This window comes from Periplaneta americana, chromosome 16 (assembly GCF_040183065.1).
Source record: "Periplaneta americana isolate PAMFEO1 chromosome 16, P.americana_PAMFEO1_priV1, whole genome shotgun sequence".
Lineage (NCBI taxonomy): Eukaryota > Metazoa > Arthropoda > Insecta > Blattodea > Blattidae > Periplaneta > Periplaneta americana.
In genome coordinates, this window is record NC_091132.1 from 159,721,135 (window position 1) to 159,735,077 (window position 13,943).

General features: G+C 34.5%; 1 protein-coding gene across 1 annotated transcript in view; it reads right to left on the bottom strand.

Annotated features, from left to right (window-relative positions):
* The window catches only part of LOC138691592 (oocyte zinc finger protein XlCOF6-like), a 145,855-nt gene extending 132,753 nt beyond the window's left edge, over window positions 1–13,102 (bottom strand). Inside the window, exon 1 of the mRNA XM_069813718.1 lies at window positions 12,164–13,102. The gene's annotated coding sequence lies outside the window, so the exon portion shown is untranslated. The remainder of the gene's footprint in view (window positions 1–12,163) is intronic.
* Window positions 13,103–13,943: the final 841 nt, after the last annotated feature.

Here is a 13,943-nt window from a genome sequence, read left to right on the forward strand (position 1 = left end):
ATTGTAGAATTAAGTCACACGGAGTTAGTGTGCACTCGAAGTTGGTTGCTTGACGGTTGTCAGCCCACTTTGAGGTCTGTGGATATAGAGGGAAAAATTGGATCGGTGTCGGTTAGAGTTCCCGGGTAGCTCAGCGGTAGAGCGTTGGTACGTTAAACCAAAAGTCCCGGGTTCGATACCCGGCTCCGGAACAATTTTTCCCTCGAAATTATTCAACACAAAAAAGAGTTGAAACACTACATTTGCATATGAATCCTGGCCCTAGTAATGAATATGGAAAATGTTTCTCGGATTTGCCTTCACTATTAAGACACCAACACTGGAAAACAGGGAACAAACCATTTATTATTATTATTATTATTATTATTATTATTATTATTATTATTATTATGTTATTGGGTTATTTTACGACGCTGTATCAACATCTCAGGTTATATAGCGTCTGAATGAAATGAAGGTGATAATGCCGGTGAAATGAGTCCGGGGTCCATCATCGAAAGTTACCCAGCATTTGCTCATAATGGGTTGAGGGAAAACCCCGCAAAAAACCTGAACGAGGTAACTTGCCTCGACCGGGATTCGAACCCGGGTCACCTGGTTTTGAAGCCAAACGCGCTGACCGTTACTCCACAGGTGTGGACCAAATCATTTAAATGCGGTGTTTGGAGCAAGTATTTCTTTGATCGTCGACCTGGTTGGCGAGTTGGTATAGTGCTGGCCTTCTATGCCCAAGGTTGCGGGTTCGATCCCGGGCCAGGTCGATGCATTTAAGTGTGCTTAATTGCGACAGGTACATGTCAGTAGATATACTGGCATGTGAAAGAACTCCTGCGGGACAAAGTTCTGGCACATCCGGCGACGCTGATATAACCTCTGAAGTTGTGAGCGTCGTTAAATAAAACACAATTAACATTTTCTTTGATCTGAGTGAATAAAAAATTCATGAATGTAAGCACAGTGACCAGAGACCATTTCAATGTCTTTTTCTTATTCAAATAATCTAAGAACTCATTAACGCCTCCAGACGTACGAGAGACCATTTCAGTTTGGCCTTTGTAGAAAATTTTTCTCGGATATTGGAAATTTAAAAAGCCATGAGCGGATTCACACCGGTGAAACACCATTTAAACACAATCTCTGTGGAAAGTGTTTCTCGCAGCCGATTAGCTTAACAGGACATAAATGTCAACATACAAGCGACAAGCCATTGAAATGGGATGATTGTGGCAAGTGCTTTTTTCATAAGTCAGTATAAGAAGGAATCTATTGAACCATATTGGCTAGACACCACTGAAATAGAATGCATGTGGATGGTTGTTTCTCGCAGCCAAGGAACCTGCAGAGCCAGAAATGCGGGCATACTGTTGAGACCTATTTGTGCCACGTTGTGTGTGTGGGAAGAATTTTCAGATTCGAATAAGTTAAAAAGTCATCAACGTCTGCACTCAAATATGGAACCATCAAATTTCATACTTTTATAAAAGTGTTTATGTTGTTTAACCTGAACACTCATATTCCTGGTATACAGGTGAGAAGGCGTTCCAATTCGTCATTACCTAAAAAAAAAAGGCATAGAAGTAGGCACGCTACTGAGAAACATTCAAGTTTCATGATTTTGGAAAGTGTTTCTCAATGTAGAATGGCGTATAAGTCCACAAAAAAGAAAAAAAAAACGACTATAAAGGATTCAGTAAGACATGTATGAAAAATTTTAGTTTATTAAGGTTAATAGGTTAATTTGAAATGTACCATGCTCACGCAAATAAACTACAATTTATTCAAATGACATGTTTTTGGACTGTTTCTCTGATTTGCAATGTTTTAAACTCATGTGCAGTAGTGGCAAAAAAACTGACCCTTGTGGCTGATTTCAGAGCCTTGTTCACTCCAGAGCACGACAGACTAGTAACTAAGACTTTCGCGGTTCGAATCCTGCCTGGGAAGGAAGCTTTTTTTTTTTGTTCCTTATTGAAATTTATTCCCAATACTTTTCGATTGCAGCGATATTTTACTACTTAAGTAACTTATTATTCCCAGAACATGAATTTTACCAGCAACCGAAAAGTATTAGGAATAAATATGAATAAGGAACAAAGAAAAGTTTCCTTCCCAGGCAGGATTCGAGCCACGAAAGTCTTAGTTACCAGTCTATCGTGCTCTGGAGTGAACGAGGCTCTGAAATCAGCTACAAGGGTCAGTCCAGTTTTTTTTGCCACTACTGTATGCTTAGAAATAAAATTATTTGTTCATACATCCCACTGTCTTAGTGACTACAATACCTGGACACATAAAAATATTTAAATTACTACCACAAATATGACTGTGCCTTAACAATATCACTGCGCAGAGTAGCTTAGGCAGATATGGCTCGTGTTTTAGGCGACAAAAAATCCTCGCCCTTCATGAAATCGCATGAGAAGGGAGATAGACGGTAAAGCATTCAAATTTAAACTCTGTGGAATGTGTTTCTCTTGACTGGGAAACGCAAATCGTGAACTGCGGCGTACTGGTTTGAAAGCATTCATGAATGATGGGTGTACAAAGTGTTTGAAGTAATTTTAAAATGGAAGAGTTTGACCGTTCTGCCGAGAATCTGCTCAAAACCTATGGCCTGGGTTAGTATATTTGACATTGATGTTAATATTGTTTATATAAAGGTGACCTCTGTGTCTGAAAGAAGTATGCAGGATGCAGGTAAGGTAAAAGCACCAGTCTTCGAAACTTTAGTGGTGAAATTTCTTTATTTTGTGTATAGTTATATAACGAAATAATTAAACTAAACAGTATCATTACATACTAAATTGTTTCAGGCTTTATAATTATTAATACTCTTTATTAATGAAGCAATAATTTTTTTTGTAACACATGTTTATTGTACCAGTCATAGACACTCAAGATTTTAGCATGTACAAGTCTTTGATACTGTCCATGTACCAGTCATTGACATTAAATACAGCTACGTCCATTGGCTGCAGTAAATGTGTCGAAATTGGAAATAGTGCAATTAAATGAATTCCATTCATCCATATGACATTCGTCATATATTCGTAGAAAGTAGGTGCACACATCCATTCACTTTCAGATCGTCCAATCCCACAAGTTGTAGGTATACTATTTGCTATTAAACTGGGTATTCTGGCATATGAAAAGACTACCATAGGAGAAGCTAGCTTGCCAGCAGCATTAGCAGTCATGAGAACTGTAAGATCTTCTTTCTCAACTTTCCCAATATTGTATACAAATTTACTCCCTTTCTTTGTAATCACTCTTTCCCCTTAAGGCTGCAGAAAGAATACACTGTCATCAGCATTAAATACCCTATTTGGATCATCTTTAATATCCAAGATGATTTTGTCCCTTAAGATATTTGTCAACTTCCGAAAACGAATTGCGAATTTGTTCTTCTGTCACATTTGCTGTAGAAGTCGTCATATTTTGTGCCACACGCTCACTTAATTCAGGATATCTTTTTAAAAATGATGTGTACCATTTCCTGCCTGGCCTTCCATCAGTGAATGGATTTTCTCTTTTAATTTGTTTCAAAATTTGTTCAACACTATCCAACAAAAGTTCCTTTGTTACTGGATACTGTAGACATGCTGTTGACAAAAGCCGCTGGACTAAAATCTTCTTCTCATCATCACTCATAACAGTGGCAGGTCCAAATCTACAAGTTTTGGACTCTTCCCGTTCGTTTTATAATATAGTGTAACCCTAGGCACACCAAAACCTTTTGGCTGCAGTAGCTGTAGACCTGCCTTCCTCCACAGCTTCTATGGCCTTAGCCATCTGATCAGAGGTAAAGTTTCGCGTACAAACCATACCTGAAACACGATGTTCCAAATATTGACAGTTGGTGTTCCAGTGATTGATACCATGTCGAAGATTGGTAAAACTGGTTGTATAGTAATATTTTCAAGATACACGTCCAAAATATTTTCATTATGTTCAATTTAGGAATAATTAATGAAAATGAAGCTAATAATCTTTGTACCAATCATTGACAGTGGTGTTTCTAAAACTGGTAATAATATAATTCAATGTACCCATAACACTGAACAACAAGAATTTTGCTCTGCTATAAATCAATATGTCCCTTATGGTTTGATGTGAGCGGAATCCGAAAATGTATCTCTTTTCTTCGTATTACGCGAGGGTTTTAAGATATATTATGATTTCACTTTTCGATAAGCGCTCCCCCAGGAAACATCTGGAGCAGGTTGGGAGTATAAACCAAAACAAAAGCTAATACATTTTATGAGTTTATGACTTACTTACGATTTCTTAAGGTTGTTGACATGCCATTTTGTACTTCTAATAAATAAACAGTTATTGGTCCCTTCTATTAAGTAAATTTCATACCAGTTCAAAGTGAGGTCTATGCAATGAACAAACAAGGATGTGATTTTCAGTATTTAGAGGAAAAGTTTACAAGTTTGAGTGAAGACAAATTAAAAGAGGGCATTTTTATCGGTCCACCAATTCACAAAGTTATGGCTGCCCTTTCTTTGAGGAAAAACTTTCCATTACAGAAAGAATGGCATGGCGCACTTTCAAAGATTTTTGCTCAAATTTCTTTGAAAATTCTAGGGCAGAGAACTACATAGAAATTGTTGTGGAAACCATGTCAAGTGCATATGACAAAATGGAGTGTAATCTGTGTCTCAAAATACACTTTTCACATTCTCATTTGGATTTCTTTCCTCCTAACTTTGGAGCGGTAAGCAACGAGCATGGGCAAAAATTTCATCAAGAAATATCTGAAATGGAAAGGCGATATAAAGGAAGATCATCACCCAGCATGATTGCAGACTTTTGTTCCTTGTAAAAGACAGTCCCAGGTCTAGTTATAAACAGGAGTCATCCAGAAAATTATTTTAAATGTAAGTTTAAATTCTTGCATTTTCTCATTATATGCATGAAATATTTTTATTGTTAAGTTTTAAACTATGTAACATCGTTTTTGTATCTAGTACACATTCATCAACTATTATGAGGAATTCTGAATCCCTAGTATGTTGTAATGTGATTAGTAGCAGTGAAAAATTGAAAACAAATGAGTTTTGTCATAAAAATTCAATTCATTTTCCCGGAAAAATGGTACGTGATGGGGTAACTAGGATTTTAAATTCAGATTTAAGGCACACATATTAGTAATATTCACCTATTTTTATTTCGGAGCAAGACAAAAAGCAAAAATTTGTTGTTCAGTATAATTGACACCACTACTATAAATCTTTCGACTTAGGTCAGGATTAAGTTTGACCTAACATATCCATTCCTTTATCATCATAGATCAACCCTTCATAATAATATTTATCAATTGGTATATCAGCCATTCCATGCTAAACTGAGCCTGGACATTATTTTTTTAAAGTTTAGTATTTCTTTCTGGAGACTAATACTAATAAATCCTTATTATTTATATTTTACAGTAGAAATAAGTTCAACAACTTCGTTCACTGTGTATGTGTTTAATTTATGAACAAATGTAAAGTGTTCACATGCTGAACTTCAGTGTGAAAAATTATCTATGTTGACAGTCTTTGAATTGTTCCCTTTTTCATCAATCAGCTGATCTGCTGTCATCTTATCTACAGCAGTAATTATCTTTCTCATTATAGGAATTCATTCTAAAAGTAGGTAAGGTAGATAATGAGTTTTAATTCCATTAATGGTAACAGTTGTGTCACACCCGTCTCAAAAATTACTCTGAAGTTTATTTTATTAGTTAATAAGAAACTATAAAAGAAACAAAAGTTTGCAGAAGAGAGGCTGAGTCATTAGTCAATAGAATCTGAATATTACGTTTGCTTGATTCAGAATTAAGACATAATAAAGCTCTGGTTAATGTCTGTCATACCCGTCCTACAGAGTATGACTGAGGTTATCAAACTTTATTTACTATTGCTTATGGAAGAGTGAATTAAATTAAATTAAGTTGAATTTTGTAAGAGACTTCTGTGGTTGCATGTATTGTTGTCATATAGGCTCATTCTCACAATTAAGGGGATGCGCTACTGAATTTTCTAATTTCTACATTTTAAGAGATAATGTATTGAAATTTTAACAGCATATTATGATCATGATTATGAATTAATCAAGAAAATTTCAATGATCTAAGTCAAGAAATAACTCTTTTAAAAATAAAATTTGAAAATAAGACGTTTATTTTGGAAACCGTTTTTTGGAATCTAAAACAAGAGTTTTCTATGTTTTTTATAGTGCAAATTATAGCTGAAACACAGGTTGTGGTAATGGAGCATTGGAATTTATAGCATATGAAGAGTAAAATAAAAAAACATGACATTTCTTCAAAAACGGTCATTTTTCAGTAGCACATCCTCTTAAGCATAGTTAAAAAAAATGAATATATTTTGTTTTTCCTCCAAAACATAAGACATTTCAAATGCTTTTCTTCTTACTCTTCGTATATGAATACAGAAAAGAGGGAAAAGTGAGTAATATTAAAACAGAATTGGAGAAGGAAACTAAACGAAAATAAAGAAGCCGAAAAAGTTTACTTGTTGAAGGAAAGGGAGAGAGATAGGAAGAGGCGAGCAAATGCAAAGAAATGTTTATCTGCAGACATGAACAAACTGAAGGCCGAAGAACGTAAGGGTGCTGAAAGGTAGAAGAAAGCAGTAGGCCAAGACTGAAAATGGAACTCCTGAGCTTGGTTCTTACAAGTGTGTGCAATCACTTGGTTTGTAAGGCAGTTAAAAGAGTGAAGAAAGTGTTCCCTACAAGACTGAGTAAAAACAGGCAGTTATTTAAAAACTTCTGGAAGAAAATCAGATGTTCCAAGTACAGTGTTCAAGAAAAGGAAGTTCACACCTGTGGAGTAACGGTTAGCGCGTCTGTCCGCGAAACCAGGTGGCCCGGATTCGATTCCCGGTTGGGGCAAGTTATCTGGTTGAGGTTTCTTCCGGGGCTTTCCCTCAACCCAAATATGAGCAAATGCTGGGTAACTTGAGGTGCTGGACCCCAGACTCATTTCATCGGCATTATCATCTTCATCTCATTCAAACGCCAAATAACCTCAGATGTTGATAAAGCGTCGTAAAATAACCTACTAAAATAAAAAAAAAAAGAATAGGAAGAAATTTTGGAACGAGGTTCTACCAGCTGAAGATGGTGGTGAAGTTAAAATTATGTGCTTGAGAATGTGTGACAGAGAAAACGCTCAGATTTTCGGAATAGATGAAAATGATGTCTCTTATGTTTCACATGAACAACTGATAGGTATTATTTCTGAACCAACTATAAAAGTTACAGGAAACAAGACTCTCTTAAGTATTTTCTAGAAGTACTGATGTTCTTGAACAATCTTAGAACTAAGTATTACTTCAGTTGATTTGTATGTTTATGTTTGTTGTAATGTTGTTAAAATATTTTATTACAATTACTACTATTTAATTTACTGCTCTCTAAGAACATAGGGATCATTTTTAATTTAAAATGTTAATTATTTTCATACACAAGAAATATAAGTTCACAGTGTCCACCTGAAAAGTGTCACACCCGTCCTGTGCATAATTATTTATAAAATGTTATGATCCAGGTATAAATGTTCAATCATTACAGGAAACATTTATAACTTTAAATAACTTTCAGTACAAAAATTCTCAAGATATTTGTTTTATTAATTTCACAGAATTTGCTTGTTTTCATTAGACGTGTTCACTGCAAGTGCATATTTTTGACACACCAGGCCTCGGACATTTATGATGCTGCTATCTTAAGTATAGTTAGAATTCTGCGACAATAATTACACAGTAGGTGCAAGATTTAATGTATTAAACTGTGATCCAGGTATGACACTTGTAGCATGCACTGCAAAAAATCGGGTGTCAGTAAACTAGTTAAAAATGTTGGGTAGAGGGTAAATCGCAATATATCGAATGTAGAAGCTCCGCGCATGACCCCTTCCATTTTTCCCCTACTAGCTCACTAGACACTCTAGCGGGAACCAGTGGAAATAAGGGTTATGGGTGGGGTGATATCATGTTCTTTTAACTACATTCCTTAATAAATAATATTTTTTTTATATTGTGTTAGAAGAAAATACTAATATTTCATCATTTTTTAAAAATGAATTTATTTTTTATCAGACAATCTATCAAAGTTAGAGAAGTGATCTTGCATCATATTGTAGATATGACATGCATAAATACAAACAAAAAATTTCATCAAAGAATGTTGTATAATTTTTTAGTTTTGTGGGAAATGCTTCATCACTGCACAGTAAAATAAATTTCGAAAAAAAAAAAAAAAAATGTAAGTAATTTTTTTTTCATGTACCAGAAGAACAGTGTTTTACACATACTAATTTTCATTTTTGTACAAGATACAGTAATAGAGGGCAAAAATTTTGAATATTTCCAAAATATTACTGCTGTAAGCTGTACCTAACACCTTAAACGTCTTGTCGACCTGGTTGGCAAGTTGGTATAGCGCTGGCCTTCTATGCCCAAGGTTGCGGGTTCGATCCCGGGCCAGGTCGATGGCATTTAAGTGTGCTTAAATGCGACAGGCTCATGTCAGTAGATTTACTGGCATGTAAAAGAACTCCTGCGGGACAAAATTCCGGCACATCCGGCGACGCTGATATAACCTCTGCAGTTGCGAGTGTCGTTAAATAAAACATAACATTTTAAACGTCTTACTATGACAGTGTTTTCCTACTACATTTCACTCTTATATTTTATTATTTATAAAGTATTATATTATTACTTGAACATCAGAGACACCGGTATCAGAAATTGAAGAGGCATGTGATGAAGACGATTGAATTTAATATCATTCTTTCTTTCCTGTTTCTTAACTATCTCCTCTAAACACTAAAACCTCCCTACCGGTTTGCCAATGGTATGGAGCCCTGAAGTCTATACAGATGTAAAACCTAGAAAGAGAAATTGACTAAAAAGAAAGGATAAACATTTTGGAAATTGAAGTGGGTCCTACAATTAATTGTCAGATCAATATACTAGTTTAATATTAGCAAAACTAATAGACTGGATGTTACAAAAACTTAGTTATTAATTTTTATGAACAGTTTATTGAGTCTCGAGTATAGAACAGCCAGCTCAAAATACATAAAATACATATCGTAATTCGAAAAGTTAACTAGAAACTTTAACATCTTAAAAACAGTGGGTGGTAAAAATAATGGGCAGGCACAATACACAGTATACTAAAATAATAACACAAAACATACCGGTATAAGAAATGAAACTTACATACAGGAGAAGTAATAGAAACAATCACAAAAATATATTAAAAATAATATTTAGAAACAGGACGATGAAACACACTAGAACAACCAGTGAAAAGTAATGTACCTGTTTTATCATTACTGAAATCTTCTTTATTGCAAGGGTGCTGGGAACCTGAATATTGATGGAACTGTTTCTGGTTTAAGTAATTTTACTTGCACTCCGGGGACAAACTTGACACATTAATTTGTGGAATGTTTGCAACATTCAACTGTGCTTGGAAGGCAACCAATTTTCTTTTCGTGTTGCTTGGATCCATTATTTTAGGATTTCAGGGCGAGAATGCGCAAATCTCTTAAAAACTAAATGATGTAATAATTTTAATGGTCAAGATTACTTAAAGAAATTATGACTAGCTTATGCCTACACTAACGCTACGTTTTACTTTCTTTTTCTCGTAACAAAAGCAGGATAAATTTACCTACGAGACTGGATACCACTTCTCCAATTTAGTACAGAGCTCATTGCTAGTCACCGCGCCGTACCAAGCCATGTGAGACAAAAGACAATCGAAATGGTGGTAGTAAAATTCGCAACTATATTCTTAAATTTAATAAATGACTCCACTTGTCAAGTGCAAGGTTTACGGAGTATAACAGCGGTGTTTGAATACATAGAAAGAAAATGCAAATGTAATAAGATCTTATAGTAGGTTATCACAACGAAATGAAGAAAAAAAAAGGTGTGGTTCAGGGAATGTAATAGAAATGAACGACAGTAAATTTGTGGTTAATGTTCGCCAAAGCGTTAACTGCGTAATTATAACCGCAATGTCGTTTTATTTTTGGCCTAGAGAATATAATTCATATATTTTTGTACTCCATACGAGTAATATGTAAATAAATTACTTAGTGTTTAAAGTTAGAAATTATTTATTTCAAGTACAAGATAATATCATTTAAATTAGTAATCTACATTGAGAATGAAATGAAATACTATGTTTAAATTTCTAAGTTATGTCAACCACATAAAATATGATAGCATTTACTACATAATATGTAAATGAAGTTTATATTCAAACATCCTGTCACTCAGCTAATCTAACCTAACCTTGTCACATTCCTCGACCTCATGTCACTTATCTATCCCTTCATCAAACCCTTCTTACATTCTACAACCTCATGTCATTTAGCTACTCCCTCAACCAACCCACGTAATCTACTGTAATATTTATGCAAATACACGCTGGCGGAGAATAAAACATATTGGAACAAAAGATTCTTTGTTAATAAAAAATATAACAGTATCTAATGCTAACGTTAATATATCTGAAAATATTTTTAAGGAACAATAAAATTTAATGAGAATATATTTCAAAATACTTTCAAATAAGTTAACATAATCCTGACGAGAGTTTAGGCTTATTTCAAAATAGCAACAAGTCTTATCACTGTCCCTGTGTCTAATTTAGACTATTATATGTATCTCCTCAGTAAACTCTATCTAATCTTGTCGCTAACAGTGGTGCTATCTGTCAGTAATGTTCAAAACGAAGGAGGTAAAGACCAGAAAAAAAAAAAAACATTCTCCTCCTAACGACACCACAGGCTAACACATGGTGTACTCTTAGGCGGGAAGGCTTCCCCCTCTTTTTACGAAGAGCATGACGTCACGAGTCTTAGCTGAGTCAACCCATCGCATGCCGTCCAGTCATATTATTATTACCAGCAGCATTCCTTTCCCATATATACAAAAGATAAACACGTGAAAGTACACATTTATCGTTAATTACAATACTACCAGTGTTAAACTACACTGTCATAAAAAAGATAAGCGAAAATAATATGTTAAGCCTGCAGTAATGACAATTACAAAATCTACCCGCAAACTTTTTAAGTGAAACACGTTCGAAGTTAGAGAATTCAAAATATATTAAGTACGAGAGAATCGTTTTAGCCTTACTGAGGCAATCTTGATTTTTCGCAGAAACAGTGATTTTTCCATAGGCTTATCTGTAATCTATTCCCTAATCAAAATATTATATTTCACCAAGTTACAAAATGATCCTCTTTTCCAGTTCCGATAATTTATCGCAGAGAACTTTTAGAAAATTATTGTTCTCACATATTTGGTATCGAGAAACGCCTAATGAAGTTTAAATTGCTGGTGATATTTAGGTTGAGACAATGACAAGATTTTATTTGCTTGTAATGTTTCGGAACATTTTTTGATTGCATGTAAATAATAAAAGTTATCATTATCACGCGCAGTGAATAGATTTTTAGATAGGCTACTAAAGACAAGAAGAACTATTCTCAGGAAAAGTCCATTTATTCAGCCAAACTATCATCATTAACATTTACTAAAACTTCTTTTACAGTTGTCATACTTGATTTTACGTTCTGCAAAAGTCTGTCTACACACAGCGAAACATTTGTGTTAAGGAATTTGTTAACTAACTGGTGTAAACAGCTCTACTTTTACAATAACAAATTCAGTCCAAGAACTTGACTTTGATCTTAATAACAAAGTAGATTGTGACTGAAATAAGCAAAGATGTTTAGATTTTCATCTACATTCATATATAATTCTATTGATATGGATTCAAAAGTAACAGTATAGAAAACAAGTTTATCACTGAAGATCTTAAAATTAATTATCTTATTTCCTAATTGAATAGCTAAGAAGGAAATATTGCTAACGACATTTTATTTCCTCTTGCAATGTTTTAAAACAAACACGTTGCACATATTTTGTTTTATGTTTTAGTAAACACTGTTGGTTGAAAATGAACGCAGAGCCTTCAGTTTAAATTGTACAATCTAGCAGGCTGTGGGAAAATGTTACAGATTTTAATCTACATTCATATAGATTTCTATTAATATGGATTCATAATTAACAGTATAGAAAACAAGTTTATTACTGAAGATCTTAAAATTAATTACCTTATCTCCTAATTGAATAGCTAAGCGGAAAACGTTGCTAACGACATTTTATTTCCTCTTGCAATGTTTTAATACACACACGTTGCACATATTTTGTTTTATCTTTCAGTGAACACTGTTGGTTGAAAATGAAAGTAGAGCCTTCAATTTAAGTTGGAGTATCTAGCAGGCTGTGGGAAAATGTTACCCTACGTAGGGTAGTATCGCAATTCATTTGCGTAACAGGCAATTCCTTCTCATTTCCTGTTATTAACTCACCAAAGTTCGTTAATTTGTCCTATTCAGTAGCATTTTTACCTGGTTTCTGTTCAGCAATGAATTTTCTTTTTTGCGTCGGCAGCAACGAGTTAGAAAGAGAAAGATATAGAGTGGTCATTGCGCCGCCATGTTTGAAGAAAATTGAACGACCGTCGGTAATGAACTTATGCGCCCAAAACAAAGTGGGCGTGGTGATAACTGACATTAGAATCGTCAGCTGTCTTAATTTAGTTTGCATAAATCAGTTAAACTGAAGTGGAAAAACCTAGTATTTCGTCAAATACGTGCTAGGAACTTAATCTAAACTTATGTACGCTAAATTTAAAACACTTGAGCTATTCCTAGAAAGAATGCTTAAAAGAATAACCTAAGCAAAATTGTCATGTAGTATGACAAGAAGTCCTAGCAAATACATATACTGAAGAAAATGTTAATATTCCTAGGTTCTTTTAAATGCGACCTGCAAGATTGCCTATAAAATGAACGAGTCGAGTATGATTCGGATGATTTTATTAAATTGTTTTCCCAGTCTCTACACGTTGCAAAACTATTTACTATACCATAAGATATAGAATGAAAGTAGGCTCTATCTGTAGTAAACAACCTTTACCTCCAAGCTTGTAACGTGGGTGAAACATGACAAAACACGCTTTCAGTTTTTTTGTTACAGTAAAGTATAATTATTATCGAAATGTGAACGTGAGGCCAACAGCCGGCTGGTCTGTCTGCGCCTTTCAAGGGCTGTGGCACCACAGATAATTATTAGTGTATAATTGAGCACCCACGTACAATAATGGGGTAAGTAGTTACGAAATATATTCATACTTACCCCATTATTGCACGTGGGTGCTCAATTATGTTCTTTCATGTCCTTCCAGTCAAAATACTAACAACAATACGACCTACCCCAGAGTTTTGCGTTATTTTGGATGCGAGTGTCGAAAAACAATTTTAATATTTGATTGCTATTACTAGGTTTGAAACGGAATTGTAGCTGTTTTACCCGTATTTAGTTTAACTTTATTACTAGTGAACCATTTATTTCATTAATCGTTTGTCTTCGAAATAGGCCTACTTCTTATAAACTACAGCTCATCGTCTTCTTGTATAAGCAGTAAGGACAGAAGGAGCAGAAATAAAGGATGCCGGTGTCGAAATACAGTTTTAATATTGTATTGCTATTTGTTTTTCACTGGGTCTGAAACGGAATTGTATTGGTTTTATCCGTATTTAGTTTAAGTACATTACCAGTGAACCATTTATTTTGTTTATGCCGGGCGTTGTTAACATTTATGCATGAAAAAAAATGCTGCTAATTAACAAAACTATGGACTTAACTTCATAAAATTTACATGAAATATGATATATCAGTTGTCTTTTTCCTTTTGACATTGCAGTTATATGCAGCACACACAACAGGCGTGTTTTTTCATCGTTTTTTTTTTGTACTTCTTACCTCCGTTTTACAACATTGTAAGCAGACGAATTTTTACAAAGGTGGGCGCTTAGCTCAGATCTGCCG